Raw genomic sequence first — 26279 nt, forward strand, 5'->3', positions numbered from 1 at the left:
TTTGCCTACAGGCTCCTTGCAACTTTAGAATCACCAGTGGTGTTAATCGAGAAGTTGTTACAGCTTGGGAAACCTGTGTCTTCATCCTCTTTTCTTGGTGGTTCCCCCTGCGGTTACTGGAGATTTTGGCCGTGGGTTGGAGCCTCTGGCCGATGTTAGCACATGTTGGTAGGCCACTCCCGTGTCCCGTCATTTCCCTGTAGCTGGTCCTGGGGACTTATGCCCCTGAAACCTTCAAAGCGTGGCATCTGTGTGACCCTGCTGACCACACTGAGTTAATCAGGAGTCAGAAACTTCGTGCTGTGGCTCTCCCGTGGAGTCATTCAAAACCTGGATCATTTCTTCAAGCTCACTGTGGCAGAGAAACTGGCTACTTGCTTAATAAGCACAGGATTAAACGTTTCTAAGTTTTAAATATCATTTAAGTGATGGGATTCAAGATACCCCATTTGAACTAATTTTTGTGTGACTTTTGCTCATTGTCTTTAGCTGAATGCTGTCGGTATAGCAAGCTTTTTAGGACAGAACTTAACCATGAAGTTTTTCTGAGTAAGGCTAGCAACTGACACAGTTTTTATTTTTTTTAAGTTTTTAAAAAATGTTTATTTATTTTTGAGAGAGAGAGAGAGAGACAGAGCATGAGCGGGGGAGGGGCAGAGAGAGAGGGAGACACAGAATCCGGAGCAAGCTCCAGGCTCTGAGCTGTCAGCACAGAGCCCAACGTGGGGCTCGAACTCAGGAACCGTGAGGTCCTGACCTGAGCTGAAGTCGGACGCTTAACCAACTGAGCCACCCAGGTGCCCCAAAGGCTTTATTATGTTAGAGCAATTTTAGGTTATCAACAAAAATGAGAGGAAGGTCCAGAGGTTTCCCATTACCCCCACCCCCACCCCCCACCCCCACCAACACACAGCCTCCTCCGTTGTCAGCAGAGCACTACCTTTGTTACAGCTGCTGAACCTGCATCAACACGGCATCACCACCCAAAGTCTACATTAGGGTCCATTTTTGGTGTTGGACACTGTGGGTTTGGATGAATGGATGATGACCAGTTTCCACCATTGCAGCGTCACAGAGTAGTGTCACTGTCCTGCCTATTCAGCCTCTCCTCTCCCCCAGCCCCAGATAACTGTGTTTTGTTTTTTTTTAACACAGTTCTGCCTTTTCCAGAATGTCATGTAGTTGGACCCCTACAGTGTAGCCTTTTCTCACCGGCGTTTTTCACTTGGTAACACACATTTGAGCTTCCTGTGTGGCTTCCCATGGCTTGATGGAGCATTTCTTTTTCTTTTATCTACATTTATTTATTTATTAATGTTTATTTTGAGAGTGAGAGAGAGCACGAGTGGGGGAGGGACAGAGAGAGAGAGAATCCCAAGCAAGCTCCACGCTGTCAGCAAAGAGGGCATCGTGGGGTTCGAACTCACAAACTACAAGATCATGACCTGAGCCAAAGGCAGACATGTAACTGAGCCACCGAGGCACCCCAGTGCTGAATACTAGTTCATTGTGGGGATCGACCACAGTTAATTTATCTGTCACCTGCTGAAGGACGTCGTGGCTGTCCCCAAGCTTTGGCAATCATGAGTAAAGCTGCAGTACATACATACCTGTGTGCAGGTTTTTGTGCGGATGGGAGTTTTCACCTCCTCTGGGTGAGCGCCATGCCAATCAGGCTCCGTGCGGTCAGTGTGGAGCCTGACATTGGGCTCGATCTCATGAGCTGTGAGGTCATGACCTGAGCCTAAATCAAGAGTGGCACGCCTCACCGTCTGAGCCACCCAGGTGCCCTACAGGTGCCTCTCCTAAGCACTGATTGTGCCTGGAGACGTGTGTCACCAGGGCCACTATCTAGGACAAGATGACTCGGGGGTTCTCCCGAACCTAGAACTTCACGGTTCCTTGAGTTCACCATCCTGGGGCTGCTCCACGCGTACCCTCTGGTGTTCAGCCTCCCTGACCAGGTAAGCATTTTCCCTGTTTCCCGATAGGAGGCCTGAGTGTCTGTCCTCACTTGGCCTTATGTGTGGGCACGTGGCTGTTTCTCATGGAGGCAACTTGAGGAAAGTTAGATGAGTGTTACCCAGGTCTCTGTCACACCTGGGAAAGCAGCGGTGCTCCCTGGCCTTCTGCTTTTATCCTGCTCACCTGGGGCCATTTCGAGCCCCTGGGCCACGGGATCCCAGAATCCCTTGCTGTTCTCTGTGTCTCTGCACAGACTTTCCCAGTCTTTATTGCCCACAGTTGGTGGAACTCTGAATAGGACTTTGGTTGGCTCCCACCCATCGTGTTCACTGGTGTAGAAGTGGCAGAGGGTGTGTGAATGATTTGGCATCAGGTGTAGGGCCCAGGGGCTGTGGGACAGTAGCTGGCAGGCTCAAGGTTTACTCCCCCATGAAAAGCATGCGCTGGCCCCCCCAGACGCGTTGAGGGACTGTGTGGGAGGGCCTGGTTGGTCACCTGCCTCAGCCATTCAACCACCCACACTTCGCAGTCACTGCTGGTTTTTGTTTTTTTTTAACGTTTATTTATTTTTGAGACAGAGAGAGACAGAGCATGAACGGGGGAGGGTCAGAGAGAGAGGGAGGCACAGAATCTGAAACAGGCTCCAGGCTCTGAGCAGTCAGCACAGAGCCCGACACGGGGCTCGAACTCATGGACCGCGAGATTATGACCTGAGCCGAAGTCGGACGCCCAACCGACTGAGCCACCCAGGCACCCCCGCAGTCACTGCTGGTTTTAATGACTGACGTTGGCAAGCGCTTTCTGTTTCTGTCTGCTACCCTTACCTTCTTCATCCGGTGGGAAGTTCCCTAAGGACAGGGTCCCACATTTTTTTTTGTGTCTTCCTGGTGGGCCAGCCCAGGAGGGTGCTTCTGGTCAGGGCTGGTCATCATGGTCATGGCCAGAGAGTGGACCGTGGATGCCGTTTATAGCAGGAGCGGCTCCACATTTAAAGGGCAGACAGCTAGTCCTTTCCAGGGGCCCTTCATATTTTGACTAAGGAACTGTCTGTCCTGATGGTTGGCTCATTGACTGTATTTAAAAGGTCTAGAGAAAAATGTAAAAAGAGGAAATGCTCCAAATGTATATAATTTCCACGGAATGCAGAAAAGCAAGATTGGTTTTGGATTTCTGATTGGAGTTCAAGTGGAGCGGGGTGTGGTTCAGGCTGTGGCTCTGGGGACGGCGGCCTGGCTGTGGAGGGTACAGTCTGGGGACGGTGGCCTGGCTGCAGAGGGTACAGTGTGTGCATTTGTCTGCTTAATAGTGAGCCTGTTCGGTTTGACCACCAGCAAATTCTCTTCGCCATTGAATTTTTAGACCATCTGTTATGGAGTGTAGCGAGCGTCTGGCTCTCCCTAAAGCCCTCCCCCTGCTTCTTCTACTGCAGTGCTGGTAGTTCCTTTCAGTAGGGGCATGAAGCTTAGGGAGAGACCGGGGCCCGTTGGCATTCCCTCGTCATCTTCTAGATGTGTGACCCGTTCAACTAGGTGAATTCTTCTAACTGAACAGATGATCCCAGAGGAGGTGACTGGAGACGTTTTCGGACAGCCCTTGGTGTGCGGCCGTGGGTTCCTGGGTCGGGAGTTTGCACGTCGTCTCACTCACCTTGCCAGCTGGACGGGGAGAACGTGAAGCTTGGTGGTTTAGCTTAATGACTCCTCACTTAGTGACTTCTCCACTAGACAGTGTCTTGTGAGGTCAGTCTTCTGTTTTGTGACGGAGGGAAAGTTGCTGTACCTCTCTGTGCTCACGTGTGAGCTGGGGAGGATGAGGTGATACCTGCCGAATGAGGTTGTCACGGGGTCCCGTGCGATCGCGCCTGGGGGTGCGGCCTATGCCTGCCCCATTCCCCTCCTTCGTCATCTGAATTTCACCAACAGTGCTAGATGTTGGTGGAATTCGTATGTGGATTACAAATGGTTTCAAGGATAGGAATGCCATGTCCAGATTTTAATATATTCCCTTCATGGGGCGCCTGGGTGGCTCAGTTGGTTGAGTATCCGACTTCGGCTCAGGTCATGATCTCACGGTTCGTGGGTTTGAGCCCTGCTTCGGGCTGTGTGCTGACAGCTCGGAGCCTGAAGCCTGCTTCATATTCTGTGTCTCCTTCTCTCTCTGCCCCCTCCCCTGCTAGTGCTCTGCCTCTCTCTCTCAAAAATAAAATAAACATTGAAAAAAAAATTAAAGAAAAAATTCCCTTCAGGGGAGGCATAGTACCTCCCCGCCCCACACCCGTCCCTCTCGTAACCATTCCAACCTGCGGAAGTGGTACCGGCATCTACCAGGCCAACCGAGCGCTCCGATCCCTGCTTTGTTCACCTGTGTATCCAGTACAGCGTCCAGTCCTGGTTCCCCACCAAGTGTGTGTTGAATCCCTCTGCTTCCTGCTTTCTGCGTGCTGGCTCCCACCACCTCTTCCTGGGCCACCACAGAACCTTCTGTCTGGGCCTCTGTCTCTTCTCCCCACAGCACCAAAGCAGTCCCTCCTAAGTGCAAGTGTGACCGCCTCTTCCCTTTCTCCAGCGCCGCCGGGACTTCCCACGGCACCTGACTTGACCCCAGGCTCCCGTGATACGCGTGTGCCCGTGCTGGACTCCGTCACAGAGGCACGATCATGCTGTATGCATTTCCTCTACCTGTCAGTGGTGTACATGGCCATTAAAATTTTTAAGCGAGTTAAGGAGAGTCAGAGTGTTTTTCGGTCCGCTAAAGTCATGTAAAACTCCATGGTCTTTGACAGGTTTCAACAGAGTCTGGGAAAGTATCTGCAGATAGCCATCAGACTGGAGAATTCTGGAATAGAGAGGCCCCTTTGCTTGGGCCTTTGCGTCAGTGGGCTTATGACAGAGAAGTGCTTGCAGAGAGCCCATGAGCAATGTTATTGACCAGACCCTTTGCACGGACGGCACTGCCCGTGGCTCTGACGTGCCGCTATTTCAGGACGATTTCAGGAGAGCGTGGGGCTGGTGTGCTTGGCTTGGGTGCACTTCTTGGAACTGAGCCATACCTATAGGTCAGCCGCCTGCCGTGACCAGCGCATTCCCGTGTTTGTGCCCTGGTGTCACAGAGATTTGAATTTGACCATAGTCACCAGCCCTCTTAATCTGTTCTAGAATCCCGGCTGCATTACATCAGTTTACCCTGCAGCTACTGGAAGGAGACTTGGGTGAGTAGTGGTAGGTGGCTCAGTAGGAAAGAAGGGCAGTCGAAGTCTGCGGCCTGCTTGAGGCTGCATACCTGTGTGTGGGGAAGGAAGTCGGTGTTGCTGTATTTTCCCTTTGTGTCACATCGGTACAGGTGGTCGGTTCTGTGAGCCACTCAGGGTCCTCTTAGGGCCCGTTAATTCCAAGAAGCGTTGATCTGAATAAACAACTCAGTGTATCTCTTCAGTCCCTTCCCGGGACCCAGGCTGGTTGCCTGACTTTGTTAAAGTGAACCACTTCGGCGTCTTCAGAGAGCTCACAGGAGAGGCCGTGCACAGGGCCTGCTGCACCCCTGTGGGCAGCCCCCCATCGCTGGGTGTGTTCCAGTGCTGGCCCTTGAGCCTTCTCTGTGAGCCAGGGAAATTTCTGGTAGTAGCTGGGGTTGGCTCTTCCAGTTTCAGGGGACAGAGGTGGTTAGGTGGTCTGGTGGGCGCCATCGGTCCATTCCCGAGCCCTCAGCTCATCCAGCTTTGTGCACTTTGAGTTATTTAAATGCTTTTTGGTTTCGTTTGTTTGTTTGTTTTTGGCATTGACCCTCTCTGGATCTTAACTAACTCACCTTCGGTGTAGGGCCAGTGTCTTCTCTTGAACCAACATTTTAAAGTAACCGTAATGGGTGCCCTGCTGGCTCAGTCGGAGCGTGTGACTCTTGATCTCAGGGTCGTGAATTCAAGCCCCACGCTGAGTGTAGAGCCTACTTAAAAAAAAAAAAAAAAGCCATAAAGAATGTTGCTGGCAGCACTGCTCGTGACAGCTAACAGAGTAACTTGAATGTCCAGTAGCACGGGTGGTCGCACAGGGATTGTGTCTGTACAGCTGGAGAACGTAGGCTTTTGGCTTCACTGCGTTTTCCAAGTTTCTTCAAAACATATTTATAGAAATCAGGTGTATAGAAACAGGTTGCATGGAGGCCTGAATTATCTGCTTTTCAAAAGTCTATGTTTTCTTTAAGAAGGATGCATGAAATATTTCCTTTTAATATGATCTTAGATTTATTTATTTATTTATGTTATTTTTTTAATGTCATTAAAATTTTTTTTAAGGTTTATTTATTTTTGAGAATGAGAGAGAGAGAGCGAGCGAGTGAACGTGCGCGAGTGGGAGAGAGGGAGACACGGAGTCCAATGCAGGACTTGAACTCATGAACCGTGAAATCATGACCTGAACCGAAGTCGGACACTCAACCGACTGAGCCACCCAGGCGCCCCCTTAAAAAAAACCTTAAAAAAGACCCCCAAAACCCTTAGCAGTCCCATGTCCTTCCTCCCAGCCTCTCCAGGACGGCCACTTCCGTCTGTGTCTGAGCCTCCTGAGCGTCCGCTCTGCCGCCACAACAAAACACCGTGCACTTGGGGCTTAGATGGCAGACATTTATTTCTCAGTGTGGGGGGCTGGAGGTGCCACATCAAGGCCCCAGCAGGGCCACTGTCTCACCATTTCACCCTGTGGGTGGTGAGGGAGCAGGCCCCCCCCACCCCTGCTGTGTCCGAGTAAGGGGTGCTAAGTCCTGTCGTCAGGGCTCTTACGACCTTGTGTAGCCTTCACAACTTCCGTAGAGGCACCCCCTCTAAATGCAGAAATGCCGGGGGCCGGGACTCCAACATAGGGCTTGGGGTGATGTAGGCTTTCAGGCCCTCACAGCCGCCTTGAGTCCTGTGTCCCTACTGCTGTCTGTAGGCCATCTGCTATTAGACCATCTCTGTTAGGGTTCTGGCTCCCTGCCACCCACCCTATTTGTTGGTACACCCTAGGTTTGGCTTCCATCCATATTTGGTGTATTCATTGCTGAGCTGGGCCAAGCTTTTTCTTTCTTTCTTTAAAAAAAAAAATCTTTAATTTTTGAAATGTTTATTTCTTAGGGAGAGAGAGCGCGGGCGAGCGCATGCACGCAGGGGAGGGGCAGAGAGAGAGGGAGACACAGAATCCGAAGCAGGCTCCAGGCACTGAGCCATTAGCACAACGCCCGATGTGGGGCTCGAACCCACGAATTATGAGATCATCATGAAGTGATGCCACTGAATTGAAGTGAAGCCACTGAAGTCAGAGGCTTAACTGACTGAGCCACCCAGGTGCCCCTAAACGTTTTTTTTTTGTTAAGAAGTATCACTTTTTTGTGTTTTTTGAATTTTAAGAGCTGCATTTTTCCCTTCGATTAGTTATTTGACTTTGTGATGTACATTTTCCCTTAATCTGTATCAGCTTAAGAAATGCCTTGCGTATATATGTCTCTGCATTATAAAACCTGTCAGACAAACTGTTTTTCTCCAAGAGACATGTCTCCTAAAACCCTCCCTCTTCCCACTTCCCTTCAGGTGTTCTTCATTCACTGCTGTGTAGACTGCTGTGACTGCTGTGTGACTGCCGTGTGACTGCCATGTGGTGCCGTGTGACTGGGGCGCGGTACCCTGTGACTGCCGTGAGTGGGGGAGAGGTCGAATGGGCTTAGAATTCCAGTTGGGGCGGTGGTGTCTCCTTCAGAAATTCAAGGGTTTGCGCCTCGTCTTCTTTCTTAGGGCCTTGTGCTGGGGAAGCCTGAGTCCATTCTATTCATAACCCTTGGTCGTGGGTCCCCTCTCTGGGAGCATTTCTGGGTGCCCCGTCAGCAGCGCTGTCTCATCGCACTGTGCCTGCTCTGTGGTTTTTGCTTCGTTGTGCTGAACAAACTAGTCCTTCAATTCTGGGAATTTGTTAAATGTTACTTCTTTGATAATTTCCTATTTTCCACGTTCACGGTTTCTTTGTTTCAGGGTTCTTATTATTTAGATGTTGGACCATCTGGAACGAGCCTTTAAATTCTAAATCTTTCTCCTATTTTCCATTTCTTTTTGTTGTGTTTTCTGATCTATTAAATTTTTCTGCCCTTGTTTTTTGAATGCACACTCTGAAAAAAACAAAACATTTGTCTTTGTTGTTGTTGTGTTCATGGGTCAACATCTGTTAAAAATCTTTCTGGAGATGTCAGTTATAACTTCTTAATTATTGTTTTGCCCAGCTTTCTGGGTAAGGTAGTCTCTGTGTCCTCTGAGTTCCTTTCTTATGGGTTTGCTGTGGTTCCTGTCTTCCTTGCTGGAAGTTCTACCCAAGTGGTGATCCTTGGCTGTTCCTTCGTGTTTCACAGTGAGGCACTACAGATGCTGGTTGAAAGCTGTGTGCGAGGCGGCCTTTTGGAGCAGTGTGCTCAGAGTGTTCACGCCACCTGTGGACTTTGTTTGTTGTGGTCTTTTCTCTGGGTCATTTGCTTCTCCTTGACAGGGATGCTTCATGTCTCCTTTTTGTGGGGGCTGTCTGTTGGATTCTGGCGCTAAGTAGGTACAGGAGTTTGGGGTTTCCCAGGTGAGAATACAGACTTTCGCCTAGTCTCTCAGTTTTCGGTCCTGAGCCCCCTAATGTCTTCCCTGTACCTGATTTCCCCAGATCAGGAGCCTTTTGCCTTCATTTTTTAATTTTTTAATTTTTTTATTATTATTTTTTATTTTTATTTTTTTTCAACGTTTTTTATTTATTTTTGGGACAGAGAGACAGAGCATGAACGGGGGAGGGGCAGAGAGAGAGGGAGACACAGAATCGGAAACCTGCTCCAGGCTCCGAGCCATCAGCCCAGAGCCTGACGCGGGGCTCGAACTCCCGGACCGCGAGATCGTGACCTGGCTGAAGTCGGACGCTTAACCGACTGCGCCACCCAGGTGTCCCTCATTTTTTATTTATTTATTTATTTATTTTTAACGTTTATTTATTTTTGAGACAGAGACAGAGCATGAAGAGGGGAGGGTCAGAGAAAGGGAGACACAGAATCTGAAACAGGCTCCAGGCTCTGAGCTGTCAGCACAGAGCCCAATGCGGGTCTCGAACTCACAGACCGCGAGATCATGACCCGAGCCGAAGTCGGCCGCTCAACCGACTGAGCCACCCAGGTGCCCCTCGTCTTCATTTTTACAGAGACTGTTTGTCCGGCGTCCTCCAGGAGTGTGTGATGGAGGGCTGTGTCTTCATGCTGTGTCTTCATGCCGGTCCTCACACCGGGCCCTGCAGGTCTAACTAGCCCTTCACTGGTGCTCAACAACCTGTATTTAGCGTCATGCCCTCTACCCAGCCCTCGGTAGGGAGGTACGGTTGGTTATTGCCAAGAAGTCCTGCACATGTGTGGGGGAAGCCTGCTCCTTGTTTCTGTAGAGCTGGGCCTTATTTGCACAGGTAAGAGAACTCTGAGAAGAAATCCGTGAAGGATATGTGAACCTGCTGTTTGGGGGAGGTCTGATGTAATTACCTTGAAATATGTAATGTGGAGGCGGCAGCATCGTGAAAGGATTCTTTCTTTTTTAATACAAATTCATTCAGGACACCTTTAATAATCTGAGATCACTCAGTGGGTAAAAGTTGTATGCGGACGTGGAACTTCTCGGGGGAACGTTTATCCCGGGTGTGAGGCTTGTCTGTACTGGATGTAGCTGGAGGGGTTGGTGTCTGGGGGGGATGTGGGTACTGTTTCTCCCTCTGGTGTGACTGGGTTTCTTACCGCACCTTCTTGAGGACCCTTGGTTCATCTCAGGACAATTGATCCCTGTTCTGGTGGTGGACTATGATACGATCGTGGTGTTTGGAGAACAGGAGGAGAGTATAAACACCGTGGGGCACACATGTCCGAGAAAAGCTGCGTGTGAGCAGCTGGGAACAGATGTCTCTACTGTGTGGCCTGATGCGCTGCCCCTCTAAAAGGAGAGTTGACAGAAATACAGACACGTTCATTCGTTGAGTGCCCTCTGTGTCAGATACTCTTCTAGAAGCCAGAGATTCACCAGTGAAGAGAGCAGACAAAAATCCCTCCGCCTGCGGAGCTTACAGTTTCTTTTAACAGGGACCAGTAAAAGATGAATAAAACATAGAATGTTCCAGATGGTGACAGGTACTGTGGTGAAGTATAAGAGGGGAAAGGGCAGTAAGGGGCAGAGGAAGGGTTGTGATTTTAACAAAGTGTTGCCAGAGAGGGTCCCATTTGAGAGGATGACTTTCGAGCAAGACCTCAAGAAAGTGAGAGCACAAACCATGTACCTGGAGGAGGAAGAAGAGGGGAAGCAAGCGGGGCAGCATGGCTGGAGCAGAGCACTCAAAGGGAGAGCCGTGGGGAGGTGAGCCCAGAGAGGTGATGGGATATTCTGATGGGGTTAGAAAAGCCACTGCAGCTTCTGCTTTGGCCTCTCTCTCAGGTCGTCAGTGTATTGATGGTATCTAGAGCTGTGAGCATTGTTGACATCCCCAGGAGTCAAGTGACACTCCACGGCTGAGGCTTTGGGGATGGATAGGAAGCAAGAGGGAGATGAGGTAGGAAGAAACCAGTTGAGGGTGGTGCCTTGGAAGCCAGATGGAAGGATGGAATGATTAGCTATCAAATGCTGCCGGTAGGTGAAGTGAGATGGGGACTGATAGTCATGAGGTTTAACAATGTGGAGATTATTGGGTGATCCTGGGTGATTCTGGCTGGTGGGGGTGGGCGTGGGGGTGATGGTGAGAGTGGTGGTGGGGGTGGGAGATGGGGGGGGTGGGGGTGATGGTGATGGTGAGAGTGGGGGTGGGGTGGGGAGGGGTGGGGGTGGTGGTGGGAGATGGTGGGGGGGTGGGGGTGGTGGCAGTGGTGGTGGTGGGAGATGGGGGGGTGGGGGTGATGGTGAGAGTGGGGGTGGGGTGGGGAGGGGTGGTGGTGGGGGGTGGGTGTGGGGGTGATGGTGAGAGTGGTGTGGGTGGTGGGGGGAGTTGGGGTGGGGGTGATGGTGGGGGTGGGGTGGGGAGGGGTGGGTGGGGGTGATGATGGTAGTGATGGTGGGGGTGGGGGTGATGGTGGTGGGAAATGGTAAAGGTATATTGAAACAACTTTCAAGTTTAACTTTCAACAACTCACAGCCCTTTGAGAAGGGACTGTACCTTTGCCTTATTTCTGTCTCTTGGCTTAAAATAGTGGTTTGCAGGTCTGCTGTTGATATGTGTTGAGTTGAAATGATTGTAGCCATTAGAAATCATTTGCGGGACTTGCAGGATTGATAGCTTTATGCACTTGAGCCATTGCTGTCACATCGTCTTTTGGGTTCCTATCTTTTATTAAGGAAGCTGCTACCCAAAATGTGGTTTGTAGTCACGGCCAGCCACAACCTCTGCATTGGTTTTACCTTTTGGACCTTTCACATTTGATAAAGAAGTCAACATGTTTTTTTTTTTTTTTTAAATTTTTTTTTTTTTCAACATTTATTTATTTTTGGGACAGAGAGAGACAGAGCATGAACAGGGGAGGGGCAGAGAGAGAGGGAGACACAGAATCGGAAACAGGCTCCAGGCTCTGAGCCATCAGCCCAGAGCCTGACGCGGGGCTCGAACTCACGGACCGCGAGATCGTGACCTGGCCGAAGTCGGACGCTTAACCGACTGCGCCACCCAGGCGCCCCTCAACATGTTTTTAAAAAATAGGTAAACTAAGAAATTCTGTCTGATTTACTAAGTGTACAGAAACAAGCCGTGGCTTGTATGTACCACTGCTAGTGAGTGTTGAGGCTGAATTGATTGGCTAAAATCTCCCATCATGAATGTGAATATCTGTTTCTGATTTTGTTAGTTTTTTTTTTTTTATTAAAGCATAATTAACACACAGTGTTTTATTAGTTTCGGGTGTTCTGTTGCTGTTAGGTTTTGCTTTATGTGTTTTGAACCCATAGTTTGCATGCATACAAATTTAGAGTCATTATATTTTCCTTGTGGACTGGTCTTTTTATTATTATGAAATTTCTCTCTTTATGTCTGACAAAGCTTCTTGTTTTAAATTTTTTTTTTTTCAACGTTTATTTATTTTTGGGACAGAGAGAGACAGAGCATGAACGGGCGAGGGGCAGAGAGAGAGGGAGACACAGAATCGGAAACAGGCTCCAGGCTCTGAGCCATCAGCCCAGAGCCCGACGCGGGGCTCGAACTCACGGACCGTGAGATCGTGACCTGGTTGAAGTCGGACGCTTAACCGACTGCGCCACCCAGGCGCCCCAAAGCTTCTTGTTTTATTTTATTTTATTTTATTTTATTTTATTTTATTTTATTTTATTTTATTTTATTTTATTTTATTTTATTTATTTATTTATTTATTTATTTATTTATTTATTTTTTCAACGTTTATTTATTTTTGGGACAGAGAGAGACAGAGCATGAACGGGGGAGGGGCAGAGAGAGAGGGAGACACAGAATCGGAAACAGGCTCCAGGCTCTGAGCCATCAGCCCAGAGCCTGATGCGGGACTCGAACTCACGGACCGCGAGATCGTGACCTGGTTGAAGTCGGACGCTTAACCGACTGCGCCACCCAGGCGCCCCCCAAAGCTTCTTGTTTTAAAATCTACTTTGATATTGCTAATGCTACCCCAAATTTTCTTTTGTTAATATATGCATGACTGTGTTTCTAATCTTTTACTTTTAATTTTTCTATATTCTTGTATATAAGTTGTTTCTTTTATAAGCTGGATATGGTTTTGTATATGGATATTCCTTTTTTAAATGTTTTATTTACTTTTGAGAGAGACAGACAGATAGAGTATGAGCAGGGAAGGGGCAGAGAGAGAGGGAGACACAGAATCTGAAGCAGGCTCCAGGACCTGAGCTGTCAGCACAGAGCCCAACACGGGGCACGAACCCACGAACCACGAGATCATGACCTGAGCCAGAGTTGGACACTCAACCGGCGGAGCCACCCAGGCGCCCCAAGGTTGTATTTTGTATTACTATTATTATATTTATTTTTTATTTATTTATTTTTAAAAATGTATTTATTTTGAGAGAGCGAGAGCATGTGCACGTACAAGCAGGGGAGGGGCAGAGAGAAGGAGAGACGGAATCCCAAGCAGGTTCTGCACCATCAGTGCAGAACCCTACACGGGGCTTGAACTCATGAACTGTCAGATCATGACCTGAGCCGAGATCAAGAGTCGGACGCTGAACTGACTGTGCCACCCAGGTGCCCTAGAGCTTATTTTTGATGAACCCTTGTGTTAGATGTTTCTGTGTGATTTTGAACTAGGTAGGAGTCAGAAGAGAAGAGTCTGAAAAGATGAGTGGGTGCTGATAGGTGTCCCTGTTTCTCTGGATGTGACTTGAAATGGCCTCTGGGCAGGGAGGCTGTTCGGCCTTGCAGTGACTATCTTTCTCGTCCTGAGAGCTGTCTTCAGTGGCATTTCTTCTGCAGACTGTGTCATAGCCTGCTGTGGTCAGGTACACGAGCAGGCACTGAAGTCTATGCCCCACAGTTTGTAAAATGCAAATATATTTCGAAAGATGGAACCCTCTCTTCCCCAGTCTCCCTCTCATCACTCTTGGCCTACCTGCCCTGCAAGGACTGACTGCGTGGAGGTAAATAATGTGAGTAATTTATTGGGTGTCCTTCCACAATGTCTTTACGCATGTTCGTATTAACATAAACATATTACATTTTTAATACTTAATACACTTTATTTAAAAATTTTTAATGTTTATTTTTGAGAGAGAGTGAGCGTGAGCAGGAGAGGGCCAGAAAGAGGGAGACAGAGGATCCGAAGCAGGCTCCGTGCAGTTAGCGCAGAGCCTGATGTGGGGCTTGAACTCAAGAGCCATGAGATCATGACTTAAACCAAAATCAAGAGTTGACCACTTCACCAACTGAGCTACCCAGACTCCCCAATACCTAATACACTTTAAAGTAGAGATTTTCTCGGGGAGCCTGGGTGGCTCAGTCGGTTAAACGGCCGACTTCAGCTCGGGTCATGATCTTGTGGTTCGTGAGTTCAAGCCTCGCGTCAGGCTCTGTGCTGTCAGTTCGGAGTCTGGAGCCTGCTTCAGATTCTGTGTCTCCCTCTCTCTCTCTGTCCCTCCCCCACTTGCGCTCTGTCTCTCAAAAATGAATAAACGTCAAAAAAAAAATTTTTAAGTAAGGGCGCTTGGGTGGCTCAGTCGGCTAAGCTTCAGCTCAGGTCATGATTTCGTGGTCCGTGATTTTGAGGCCTGCGTCGGGCTCTTTGCTGACAGCTCGAAGCCTGGAGCCTGCTTCAGATTCTTTGTCTCCCTCTCTCTCTGCCCTTCCCCCACTCTCTGTCTCTTTCTCTCTCTGTCAAAAGTAAATAAACATTAAAAAACATTGAGATTTTCATATGAGAAATCGATATGACCTGGGGTGCCTGCATGGCTCAGCCAGTTAAGCATCCAACCTCGGCTCAGGTGACAATCTCATAGCGGGTTCGAGCCCCATGTCGGGGTCTCTGCTGCCCGTACAAAGCCCGCTTTGAATCCTTTGTTCCCCTCTCTCTCTGTGCCTCCTATCCCTCTCTGAAAAATAAATAAACATTAAGAAAAAACAAAAAAAGAAATGGATATGGCCGAAAATAATCAGATCGTTCACAGAGAGTATGGTATGTATCGAGTACACACTCTGGATCTATTGAATATGTGTTCATTTTTCAGTTATAAAGATGACTGTACTAATTACTGCAAATGTTTCTAGGATTTTCTTTGTGTTTTGAATTACGTAGCTTTTATGCACCTAGTTTTTGCCCCATTCCCCCTGTGACAAAGGGGATTGGATGGATCAGTGGCCAGGTTCGCTATAGGGGAAGAGGACGGACACAGCTGGCCGGCCTAAATGAGGAACGTGCCCAGGGGCTTGGCACGTGTAGGCTTGCCCAGCAAACACAGGCCAGGGAGGTTCAGCCCCACGTGTCCTGTGTGTATCGGGCGTGTGTGCACGCCACCACGTGAAGATGCAGGGCTCGGCTTTTGGTTCTCCGCAGCAGGCTACGTGTCATTGATCGCCTTGCCGGGGGCGCAGGAGACAGAGGCCCACAGCTACACCTGTGATGGAGTCCTCCCCATCCTTACCTGGAGCACTCGTCTGTGGCGCCCGGCATTGCGGCCCTGTCCCACCTTCCAGGCGGCCTCTGCAATTCACGGGTGTGGAAGTGGCAGCATCGAGTCGGGCCTTATCAGCCCTGGCGCTCTCTTCTGAGCCAGAGATCGGTGTGGGGTGAGGCCAGCAGCACGGATGCCTCGATGGAGATCCTGACGACGGAGGGGGCTCGCACCTTGGTCCTTTGAAACTTCATTCGCTTTGGAATGTGAAGTTTTGTGGGGCCGCGTGGGGCTGCGCCGGGGGTACTTTAAAGACAACCCCATTTCCGTGGTGAACAAAGACTGGCAAACGAAAGCAGCCCAGGCCGTGCTCTCACATGCTCAGTTATCACTATACGTTCTCTTTACATACGGAAACATGGGATGGATCCTTTGTGGTTCGGCTTTTGCACAGGTGGTCATGCTAAGTTCATCTGGGTAAAGTAAAACCCCTCGAAAAAGAAAAACCTTTTGAAACATTGTGAAAGAAAACGCATAAGCAGAGAAATCAAATAGCTCAGGCTACCCAGAGGTTTTCTGTTTCTCCTCCAGGTTTTCAGTCTTGGCACGGAGGCTGCTTCTCTGTGCTCAGGCAAGGAAAGACCAGTGTCCTGCAGGTGTGGGGACTGTCAGGCGACCTGTGAGCTCGGAGAAGGTCTTGAGGGTTACCCGATGACGTGAAGAAGTAAAGAGGGCAACCCGAGGCTGGGAGTCCTTAGTGGTTACTAAGTCACTTCAAGGGAACAGAATTTGAGACTAGACTCCTAAGTGCTTTTTAAAGGTGATTTTCAATAAGCCTTGTTTTTCTAAAGCCACTGTTCCGGGCTTGTAGCTCCAGCGCTGAGAACCGGGCTGCTGAGCGGTTTTGTGGGATCGTAGGATTGCAACATAAGCCTCCGCGCCTCGTTTCGGGTTATTGACTGGTTGGACCTGTGCTAAGGAGATTATCAGTGATCTGCCATTTTGACGTCAGTAAGGACCCAGGTCCAGAGTGTCATGTAGTTGTCTAGCTCATGTTTGAAAGACATTAGGGGGGTAGGTACAGATAGTATCACAGTAAATTACTCTAAATGACCTGCAATTAATTGGGAGTCGCTATTGCTAAATGTTTGTTGCAGCCTTTACTGAGTTTGTGAAGTGTGATTGGCACTTCTTCTTGGCAACTGGTAAATTCGCTGGAGCTCTGGTTTGAGGGCTCAAGCCTGGAGTAAGGGGTTGGGGTCTCCGGGAGAAGGCACTACCAGGCAGGCTGACCTGCCTCAGTGCACCGTTGCACTGAGAAAGATTGATTTAAAACTACAATGGGAGATTCTGTAAAATGTTTTTTCTCCATTTTTGAAACACTACTACCTCAGCGTTCTCTTCCTCAGATCCATGAGAATCTAAAATCAGTTGTGAAACATTTATGTAAGTCTAGGCCCTGAAGAGAATTGCACTGACCTGTAACACACTGGCAGTGAGCAGGATAAAGCTGATTTATGCTGAGCAGAGAGGATCAGGGTCTCCGGTTTTGTTAACTCATCATGTGGGAGCTCTCACTGGGAAGTTCCATCAGTGATTTCTGTGTCCTGTTTCACAGTTGTCAAAGCATTCTTCGTGTGTGTTGTTCTACGCATTTCAATAACTGTTCTGCAGAGATAATATATTGAGACACGTCGTTGTCAAAATTATATAAGAGATACATTTGGTGAGGCGCCCGAGTGGCTCAGACTCTTGACATTACTGGTTCAGGTCGTGATTCATGGCCCTAGGCGCGTGGAGCCTGCTTAGGATCCTTCCTCCCTCCCTCCCTCTCACTCTGTCTCTCTCTCTCCCTCCCTCCCCCCCCCCCCCCACACTGTCTCTGAAATAAAGAAAAAGAGTAAAAAGAAATACATTTAGGGCAGGAAAACTAGAAAATACAGATGAGCAAATGAGCAATGATGTAATATCCCACTGCTCAGAGATAGCACTGTTCTGTCTAGATCCCTGTAGATCTTGGCACATACATAATCTTTGTTTTCCCCCAGGAAGATGGGACCCTAATCCACGTTACCCACAATGTGTGTCTCCAGCAGTCATTGTGAAGAGCTGGTTTCAACAGCACAACTACACGTAAGATGGGAGCAGAGAGGAAGTGATGCCGTGGGGGGCGGGGGAGGGCTGCCCTGCCTGCCCCCTCTTCTGTGAATGTGTGTGTGAATCTGTCTTTCCAGCTGGGAGTCTTGCTGTGCCTTTCCAGCTCATGAGCACTTGGGCTCCCGTGAGCGTGATTCTTCTGATTTTAGAGCCTTGAGTCTGGTTTGTTCAGCGTTCGTATTGACTCTCCTAATAAGTAAGTTAGGTGGAATCGTGGGTTCTAACTGCAGCCTGCGGGCTTTACCATCTAGTCCTTCTGTCTCTGGATGCGAGGGGCACGGTGCGAGGGCAGCATGGTTGTGGTCTCTCCTGACGGCTTTCTGCTTCATATTCTAGCCCCCAGCAGATGCTTTATGAGTACTATTCCTTAGGACACTTGGAACCTTTATTCTTTAATTTTTTTTAAATATTTTTTAATGTTTTATTTATTTTTGAGAGAGGGAGTGTGAGCCAGGGGAGGGAAGGGGACAGAGGATCCAAAGCGGGCATTGATAGCGAGCGAGCCTGATGTGGGTCTCGAACCCAGGAGCGGTGAGATTGTGACCTGAGCTGAAGTTGGACGCTTAACTGAGCCACCCAGGTGCCCCGACTCTCGGAACCTTTGTAAAGAATTGAGTGGCCATTGTCGTTGTACTTGGCAGGGGATGAATGGCAACCTGATCAAGGTCAGACAAGTGGTGGAGAGGTGGGATTTGGCCCCGGGGACCATTCTAGAGTCAGGGTTCTCTTCCGTCCACGCCTGGGAGTGGGGGGCAAGTGGAGAGGTCACCCAGCGGCCACCAGTGTGCCTGTGCCACAGAACGCACGTCCCCTGTCTCACTGTTTGATTCTGACCAAAAGGGCCTTTTATATGTTACGTAGTCCAGAGTTCGTGCACAGTGTTGGGCGGGGCGCACCGCTGTATAATAAAAATAAATAGAATGCCTGCAGGAATGTGAGAGCAGGGGCCACCTCACGCACAGGTAGCAAAGTGAGTGATCAGGAAGCTCTTACCTGGTCCTGCCAGGTGACTCAGTTAGCTGTCATCTCCTCCCACCCTGTTCCCTCTGAGCTCTGTCAGGGGCAGTGTGTGTGCTTGATGGTCTATGAGTGGCCCCCAGTGGTGCCCCAGGTGTCTGACACCAAGGCTCGTGATGGGCGTGTCAGTTGGGGAGTGTAGGGGAGCCAGCACAGGGTGCCGTTAACCTTGGCTCATGGTTTGTGTAGAGACCGAATTCCTGATTGTTTGATTTCTGCACAGAGCATGTAAGATAGAGATTTTTATAGCTGACATTGGTCTGATTTCTGTCATTTTTATTTTTCTTTCTTTCTCTCTCTCTCTCTCTCTCTCTCTCTTTTTTTTTTAAAGAGAGAGAGAGAGAGAGAGCGCGCAAGCACAAGCAGGGGAGGGGGGAGAGAGAGAGGGAAGGAGGCTCTTAAGCAGGCTCCATGCTCAGCATGGAGTCTGACATGGGACTCGATCCCATGAAACATGAGATCATGACCTGATCTGAACTCAAGAGCCAGAAGCTTAACCGAATGAGCCACCCAGGAGTCCCTCTGTCATTTTTAATATAAACGTTTTAATGTTTGGATGCAAAGATCATTTATTTGTTTTGTGAGTGAGTGTGGGCCCTGTGCCCTGAAATGGTGTCTGCGGCTGCAGAAACACAGAAATGTGTCATTTCTGGGGGCCGGTGCGCTGCAGTTTGTGAAGACTTTGGTTTGAAATGAGGAAACGTCCGTCCTAAACCTTCTTGCTCCTTTGTCTTGGTCATTTCTTCGTGGTATTGAAGTCTCTGTAGTGTGAGAAGACAGTGCTGTTACCACTTTGTTAGGAGGCCGGCCCTCCTTTCTTCTTCCTGAGGGCTGACCCTGTGCGTGCCAGGCGGGCGCTGGGCAGAAGCTGGGCCAGGGGCCCAGCCACGTCACTCTGGGTTTGGGTGATGGTCTTCTCACTCGGTTGTTGGCTCCTTCAGGGCAGCGGAACAGAGTCTGCTGGTGGCCTCCTGCTCAGATGCGGTTCTAGACTCGCACTCCCTCCCCTCGGTAAACTGAGGCAGTGGGGAGGGTGCTGCTCTTTGGCAGAAGGAACCTGTGTCACTGCGGGAACAGCTAGGGTGGCCCTTGCCAGGCGGGTGTAGAAACAAGCCATGGGGCCTCTGTGCCACGCAGTGTCACCCACAGAGGGTGTCACCCACACGGTGTCATGCAGTGCCACGCAGTGTCACCGACAGACTACCGATGGGAGCAGAGCCTGCACAGATCTCAGAACAGATGTGCCCAGTAGTGACAGAGGAGTTCCAGAGGGGCACAAGGAAACTTCAGGGTGATAGGTGCCTTTATGATCTTGGTTGTGCTGATGGTTTCATGGGTGTGGACACGTCACAGAAGCCATTACGTTCTGTGCTTTAATTACGTGCAGTGGATTGTGTGGCGCACTTCGTATGGCTGTTACGTGCTTTCACGTAAGGGAACGAGGCTTTCACACGCGGGGGGACAGCAGTATCCGAAGGTAGAAGGGCTTGGGCAGAGCCCACCTGTTTGCTTCCGCAGGACTGTGACAGGCGTGGGCTCCTGTGCGCAGCCGCTGTCACTGGGGTCTTGGTGAGGACCAGGCTCCAGGGAGGGGCCGGGGACACGGGAGGCTGCTTGTGGCCTCTGGCAGGAGGTTGCTCGGTAGCGTGCTCCTGCTGTCCTCGCCTGCCCTGACTGTGGGCTGCTGACTCCGAGGGTGCAGATTGGTGTCTGCCCTGGCAGGGTCAGGGCTCAGCCAGGTCGTCCCTCCCCTTGGTTCTGCAGAGGTGAAGTGAGTAACACTGACGCGTTGCTTTGTTTCTGGTGTAAATTATTACTTGTCTTCTCACAATAGCTATCAGGTGAATTGATGTATCTCATAACCTAATGTGTGGTTTGTGGTTCTATGACCTCACAGTGTAAACTTGTGTTGACGTCGTTTCCAGTTGTTTGTATTAAGCTGCCGTGGACAAGTCCGTCTGGGAGCTGCTGGTCATGACCCAGCCACGGTCACGTGGTCCCTGCAGGTCCACCAGAGGACCTTCTGCTGAGTAGCGCTTTGTGCCTGCGTCTCCTTCTGGTGATGGCTTGTTTCCTTAGCTGCTTTCCAGCCTCCCCCTGGTGCATGTGTCCACACCGCCACCCTCTTCCCCAGGAGGCTCAGGGAGGCTCACCCGGGAAGTACCCTCGATGGAACCAGCATCCTTGGGGCCGTGGCTGTGTGTTTGCACCGTGCCAGGATATGACCAAGAAGTACCCGCTGGGACAGGCCAAATGGGTGAAGGCGAGTAGGGGATCCAGGCTTGCAGTTATGGGATGAACGTGTCACCGGGTTCAAAGGCACAGTGCATGGTGAAGATGGGAGCTACTCTCGTAATGAGCACAGCGTATCGTGTAGACGTGTGGAGTCACAGTGTCGTTCGTGCATGTGAAGTTACTATAGTGTGGTGTGTCAACTATGTTCAAATAGAAAAAAAAGTTTAATATATGTATATATATGTATGTTTTTTAAGCTTATTTATTTATTTGGACAGAGAGAGCGAGTGGTGGAGGGTCAGAGAGAGGAGAGAGAGAGAATCTCAGGCAGGGTCCCCACCGTTAGCGCAGAGCCTGATGTGGTGCTTGTACCCACGAACCGTGGGATCATGACCTGAACCGAAATCAAGAGTCGGACGCTCAGCTGACTGAGCCACCCAGGTGCCCCTAAAGAAAACAGATTTAAACACCAAAAGACACCACACCACCACCTCTGACACTTGCCTGAAAGTCTCCACCCTGTGGAGGCTGCTGGTTAGTACAGAGGGTGCTGGGCATTGTGGGTTCGGCCCGCCACGGGTTGGCCGTCCACTCAGGCTCTTTGCTCCGCAGTGTTGATGGAGTTAGGGCAGTTTATGTCTGTTCCCCCTTGTCGTCAAGGTGATGAAGGCCGTGTGCCTTCTGGGGTACGGGACAACACACGCCAAAGCCCTTGGCTTGCCCTTCTGGAAGCCAGCAGTGGTGGCGTCCATGGTTTCCTGTCTGCCCCGTGACTGTCCGCTGCCCATCTGCTGCCAGAGCCCTTTCCCTGGACCCCAGGGGTGGGGGGATTGTGAGGCAGGGGACGTGGCTGAGGCCCGTCTGTGAACTGAGGTCGAGTGCGGGCTCTAGGCTTGGGCAGGAACTGGTCTGAGGCCAGTGCTCAGGAAGGGGCAGGCTATGGGCTCATCAGCTTTCTCCAGACCCACTCACCTGCCTTCTGTGCCAAACCCCTTTCTGTCTGTGTTGTTTGAAGGCGGGTTTTCCGTGTCTTGCGGACAGTGGGGTTCTGACCACGGCGCCTGTCCTTGCCACGGCTCTCTGGGTGCCGGAACGCTGACATGTCACAGCCGGCAATTCTGTGATCGCATCCCTCTGACCTGACAGGTCCCAGGGTCCCCTGGGACGGAGAGACGTCTGGGGATGGGCGATGAGGCTGCCGAGGGGCTCACAGGCCTTGGGAAGGGGCCGGCTGGGTTGCACACACGGGCCGACTGCGGCCTGCTGCCGCCAGCCCCCCGGCACCCCTAGCCCCGTTACAGAGCTCAGGTCGCGGGCTCGGGTCGCGGTGACAGGCCGAGGCCTGCATCAGAGCTCAGGCAAAAGCCGCAAGAGAGGCGTGAGGGGCCGGGGCTGCCTCCACAGGTGCTCATCGGAAAGGGGGCGTCTCCCGTGGACGTGGGCACGTGGTCTTCCCGGAGGCCCGTGTTCACCGTCTGGTCTGGGCGCCCACGTGTCCTGGGAACTGCCGTGGTGGCCGCATCTCATCCCTGACCTGTCTTCCAGTGCTTGCTCACAGGTGAGCGTTCTAGGAAAGTTGACTGTTAACTCCAGAGCCCAGGTTTCAGAATGGTAGCAGGGGAAGGCAACCTGCCTCCAGAATGGCTGGGAGTGCTCTAGGGAAACAGTGACACTCTGTCCTGGACACATGGACTGCTATTTCTCCGTAGCGATGTCCACCCACTGAAGTGGCATGGCAGGCAGCAGCTTCTTGCTGAGGATGGGGTGGGGGCGGGGACCTTGGGGACAGGAGGCAGAGAGGGGGAGGGGGAGGGGCAGGGTAAGGTCTGGACACTGCTTGTAGCGATACCCAGGGAGCAGACCTCCCCCTGGCTACGGAGAGGCCCCCCCCTCACACCCAGGGGGAGTGGGCTGGCCATTTATTTTTTGGCTTTTTGCTGTTAAGTTTTTTTGCCATTAATTTTTATATCCTTAAGTGAACTTAACAGTATTCTCTTCACGTATTTGATGAGAAAGGCCTGATTTCCAGGCATGTGGTTTTAAAGGCCGAAAACCTCTTGAATTTATGGGTGTGTGTTTAAGGGCTATTGTGGAATGGCTTGAAGCTTGACCTATTTCTCAATTTCTATTTTATTTTTATTCGCTTTTTTAAAAAAATTATTTATTTTTGAGAGAGAGAGAAAACAAGTGGGGGATGGACAGAGAGAGAAGGAGACACAGAATCCGGAGCAGGCTCCAGGCTTTGATCTGTCAACACAGAGCCTGACGTGGGGCTCAAACTCACGAGTGGTGAGATCATGACCTGAGCCGAAGTCGGATGCTTAACTGTCTGAGCCACACAGATGCCCTTCACTTACTTTCTAAGTTAAGCTCTGGGCCCAACATGGGACTTGAAATCACAACCCCAAGATCAAGAGCCACACGTTCCACTGACTGAGCTCCCTGGTGTGTTCTTACTTTGCGGGAATCATTTTAGGCATTTGTTCATTTGTGCTGAACTTTCATTAAAATTAGCTGATGGGGGCGTTTGTCTGGCTTAGTGGAGCAACGACTCTTGAAGTTGAGGTCATGAGTTTGAGCCCCACGTTGGGCCTTGAACTTACTTTTGATAGATGCTAGATGCTAGATGTTAGATAGATTAATAGATAAAGCAAGCTTAAAACCAGCGGATGTGGCCTGTGAGTCCCCTTAACTGAGCGCACACACCTCTGCAGTTCGCTGACAGCAGGTGGACAACAGTTTGCCAAGTATTTTTCAGGGTGGAGACTGTTCTCATGAATTCTTAATAGAAGGTCACCGGGGAAGCTGAGAGTGTTTGGGACCAGCGAGTGACGCTGAGAGAGGGCAGAGGGAGCTTGGAGCAGGGACAGAGTGTCCACACATGCCAGCAGCATCTGCCTGCTCGTGGGGCTCACGGCCATGGTGAGCGTCCCGCGTCGCGGCCCTGAAGGCCGTCCCGGCGCAGCGTGCTGGCGTGGGAATGAGCCCCGTCAGGCTCTCTCGGCGGGTCACGTCCTCACACTTCAGTCAGGGGTGCTCCAGGCGGGAGGCGGCTCAGGTCACCCCGGAGCGGGTGAACAGGGTGTCAAGACGTTGTCCCACGTCGGCGGCCCAAGGAGCCGTCTGTGCCCGGGGTGCCTGTGTCGTCTGTGAGCCACCTGAGTGCAGACACAGACGGCGAGTCCTGGGATGCTGGCCGTTCCAGTGTGGTGGCCTCACCAAGGTCAGCGAGTGGCCTCGACTCCAGGCCTCACTGAGGAGCACAGCCAGGCAGCGCTCTGGGTCAGGCTTGTCCCTCAGCATGCGAGGACAGGGGAGCCGCACACGGCAGGGGTTGGGGGGGCAGGCTCTGTCGGAGCGAGGCAGACAAGCTGACACCAGGCCTCCTCCTTGGCCCTTCCTGCCTGTCAGAAGGCTTTTCCGTTCAATAAAGAGACGACCGTTTTCAAGTGTGAGTACTTTCCCTGACTCCAGTCCCCACCTGCCCGCTGTTGGCTGCCGTGTCTCCGGCCTCTCACGCCTTCCAGGCCAGGTCACCCCACCTCACTCTGTCCCCTGCTCTCACTTCCATATAAGAAGCCACATCTCCAAACTCTTTGGTGAGGCCCATTGCGCTCAGAATAACAAGTGAAGCCCCCAGTGTGGTCCCTGGTGGGAGGGCCTGGCCTGGGCTTTGCCTTCTAACTTTCTGACCCCCCCAACCCACCACACCCCCTGCTTCCTGCGTTTCTTCAGTGTCTCACGGGCCTCGGCACCCGAGGTATTTAACTTCCCTTAGTCTCAGTTCCTCGTCTCTGGAATGGGGATGATAAACTTACCTGTTTATGTAGGGAGTACATCTTCTTATCTTCTTAACCTTTCTTATTTTTGACCGTACACTTGTGTTACGAAGGAAAGCTCTGGGGCAGAAGCAGTGCGCCAAAGCCTGTCACCTTCTCCTCTTTCCACTTGTTCCATTATTACTGTTCCTTCCCAGAAGTTCTGTCACTGTTCAGTTTTCTGCAGAATTTTTAGAAACACAGAAACAAACAAAAACCCCCGAAAACAAAGAGCACAGAAACAGAAACCAAATCCCCACTTCTCTCCGGGCGTTTTCCCAGGAGCACTCTGGTCTGCGGGGGTGAGGCCGCAACTTGCTCCCACTACCCGTGTGTGTGGGCCTGTGAGGCCTGCGTGTGTTTTGTCTCTGGTTTGCAGGTGAGGAAACCAGGCCCGGCCACAGGACTAGCAGAGGGTGAGCGGGGAAGGTCCTGCTGCAAATGGAGAGGGCAGAGCACAGCGCTGTCTGGACCCCAGCTCCAGGCTGTAGCTGCCCTCACGCGGGCGGCTGTGTGTGAGCAGGCCACGCAGGGGAGGAAGCCGGCGTTGGCCGCTGTTCACACAATGATGAGGTCTTCTGGCTTTCCTTACACCTTGCGGAGTATGAGGGAAGACACCCGAGAGAAGGTGTGCGTGGCCCCTGCTTCCCGCCCGCACAACCACAGGACTTCGTGCTTCCAGCCGGGGCCAGGTCTCCTGACCTCCCTTCTGTTGAAACGGCTACAGCAGTCGAGGGCATGCGTGTGGCCGGGCTCTGCACCCCCAGGGGCGACAGGGCTGAGCAAGGTGTGCAAGGGCCAGGGGAGACAGGCTGGCCGTGAAGCGGTCACTGTGGAGGTGAGCCTTGGGTTCATACACTGTTCCGTCTACTTGTCTACAAGGTCGACATTTCCTAGGATAAAAAATGTGTTCGGGGCGTCTGGGTGGCTCGGTCAGTTAGGCGTCTGTCTCGATACTGGCTCAGGTCGTGATCCCGAGGTCGTGGGTCCGAGCCCAGAATCAGGTTGCGTGCTGACAGCGCAGAGCCTGGTTGGGATCCTCTGTCTCCCTGTCTCTCTGCCCCTTCTCTTCACTCTTTTTCTCAAAATGAATAAACATTAAAAAAAAAAATGTGTTGTAGGGGCGCCTGGGTGGCTCACTTGGTTGGGTGACCCACTTCAACTCAGGTCATGACCTCGTGGTCGGTGAGTTTGAGCCCCGTGTCGGGCTCTGTGCTGACGGCTCGGAGCCTGGAGCCTGGAGCCTGCTTCGGATTCTCTGTCTCCCCATCCTGCAGTCTGTCTGTCTCTCCCTCTCAAAAGTAAATAAACGTTAAAAGAAAATAGTGTGTTCCAGAACTGATCAGACTAAACATATAGAGGAAAATCCAACAAGCAAAGTATCAGGGAGGGTCTTTGACCCTGAGGTCAAATTTGGGGACATTTGGGAGTTTCCTTCGTCACCTCACAGGGCTGGGTGGCACAGACCCCAGCCTCAGACCGGGGATGCTTCTGGACTGGGCTGGGCAGCCCAGAAGCATGGACTCAAAGCCACAGTCACCCCAGGAGCACGGGCCTCAAACTGGGTGCAGGCGAGTCTGGCTTCTGGCAGAAGGCACGTTATCCTAGCCCATAGCGACTCCTGCAGAAAACTTTGTAACAAAACAGCCAGTCCACAGCGACAGGTGAGCAGATACGCAGAGGGTGAGCCGCCGGAAGCAGAGGCCAGAGTGACCCTCGGGAAGGCTCTGGACAGGGGGTCTCAGACAGCCTGTAAAATGTAAGCGCTCTCAAGTCCGGGAGATCACAGTTTACCCGACAGGTTCTCCAGGGGACAGGAAGCGGTGATGCAGCAGCTTTGAAGCAGCCAATTAGATCTTGTGGGCCGGTGCCTTGTGAGGGTGGAGCGGTCCTCGCCGGCCGCCCGGCTCACCGGCCCTGGGCGCACCGTGCAGGAGCACCCGTAATGTGGCCAGTGTGCCTGAGGAGGCGCACTTTCAACGTATATAGTTTTGATTAAATTTAAGTAG

General features: G+C 51.2%; 1 protein-coding gene across 4 annotated transcripts in view; it reads left to right on the forward strand.

Moving 5' to 3' along the window:
- Positions 1–26279, forward strand: part of AXIN1 (axin 1) — a 64646-nt gene that overhangs the window by 6050 nt on the left and 32317 nt on the right. The gene's annotated exons all lie outside the window — the stretch shown is intronic.

This window comes from Puma concolor, chromosome E3 (genome assembly GCF_028749965.1).
Source record: "Puma concolor isolate L17-30 chromosome E3, mPumCon1.1.hap2, whole genome shotgun sequence".
Lineage (NCBI taxonomy): Eukaryota > Metazoa > Chordata > Mammalia > Carnivora > Felidae > Puma > Puma concolor.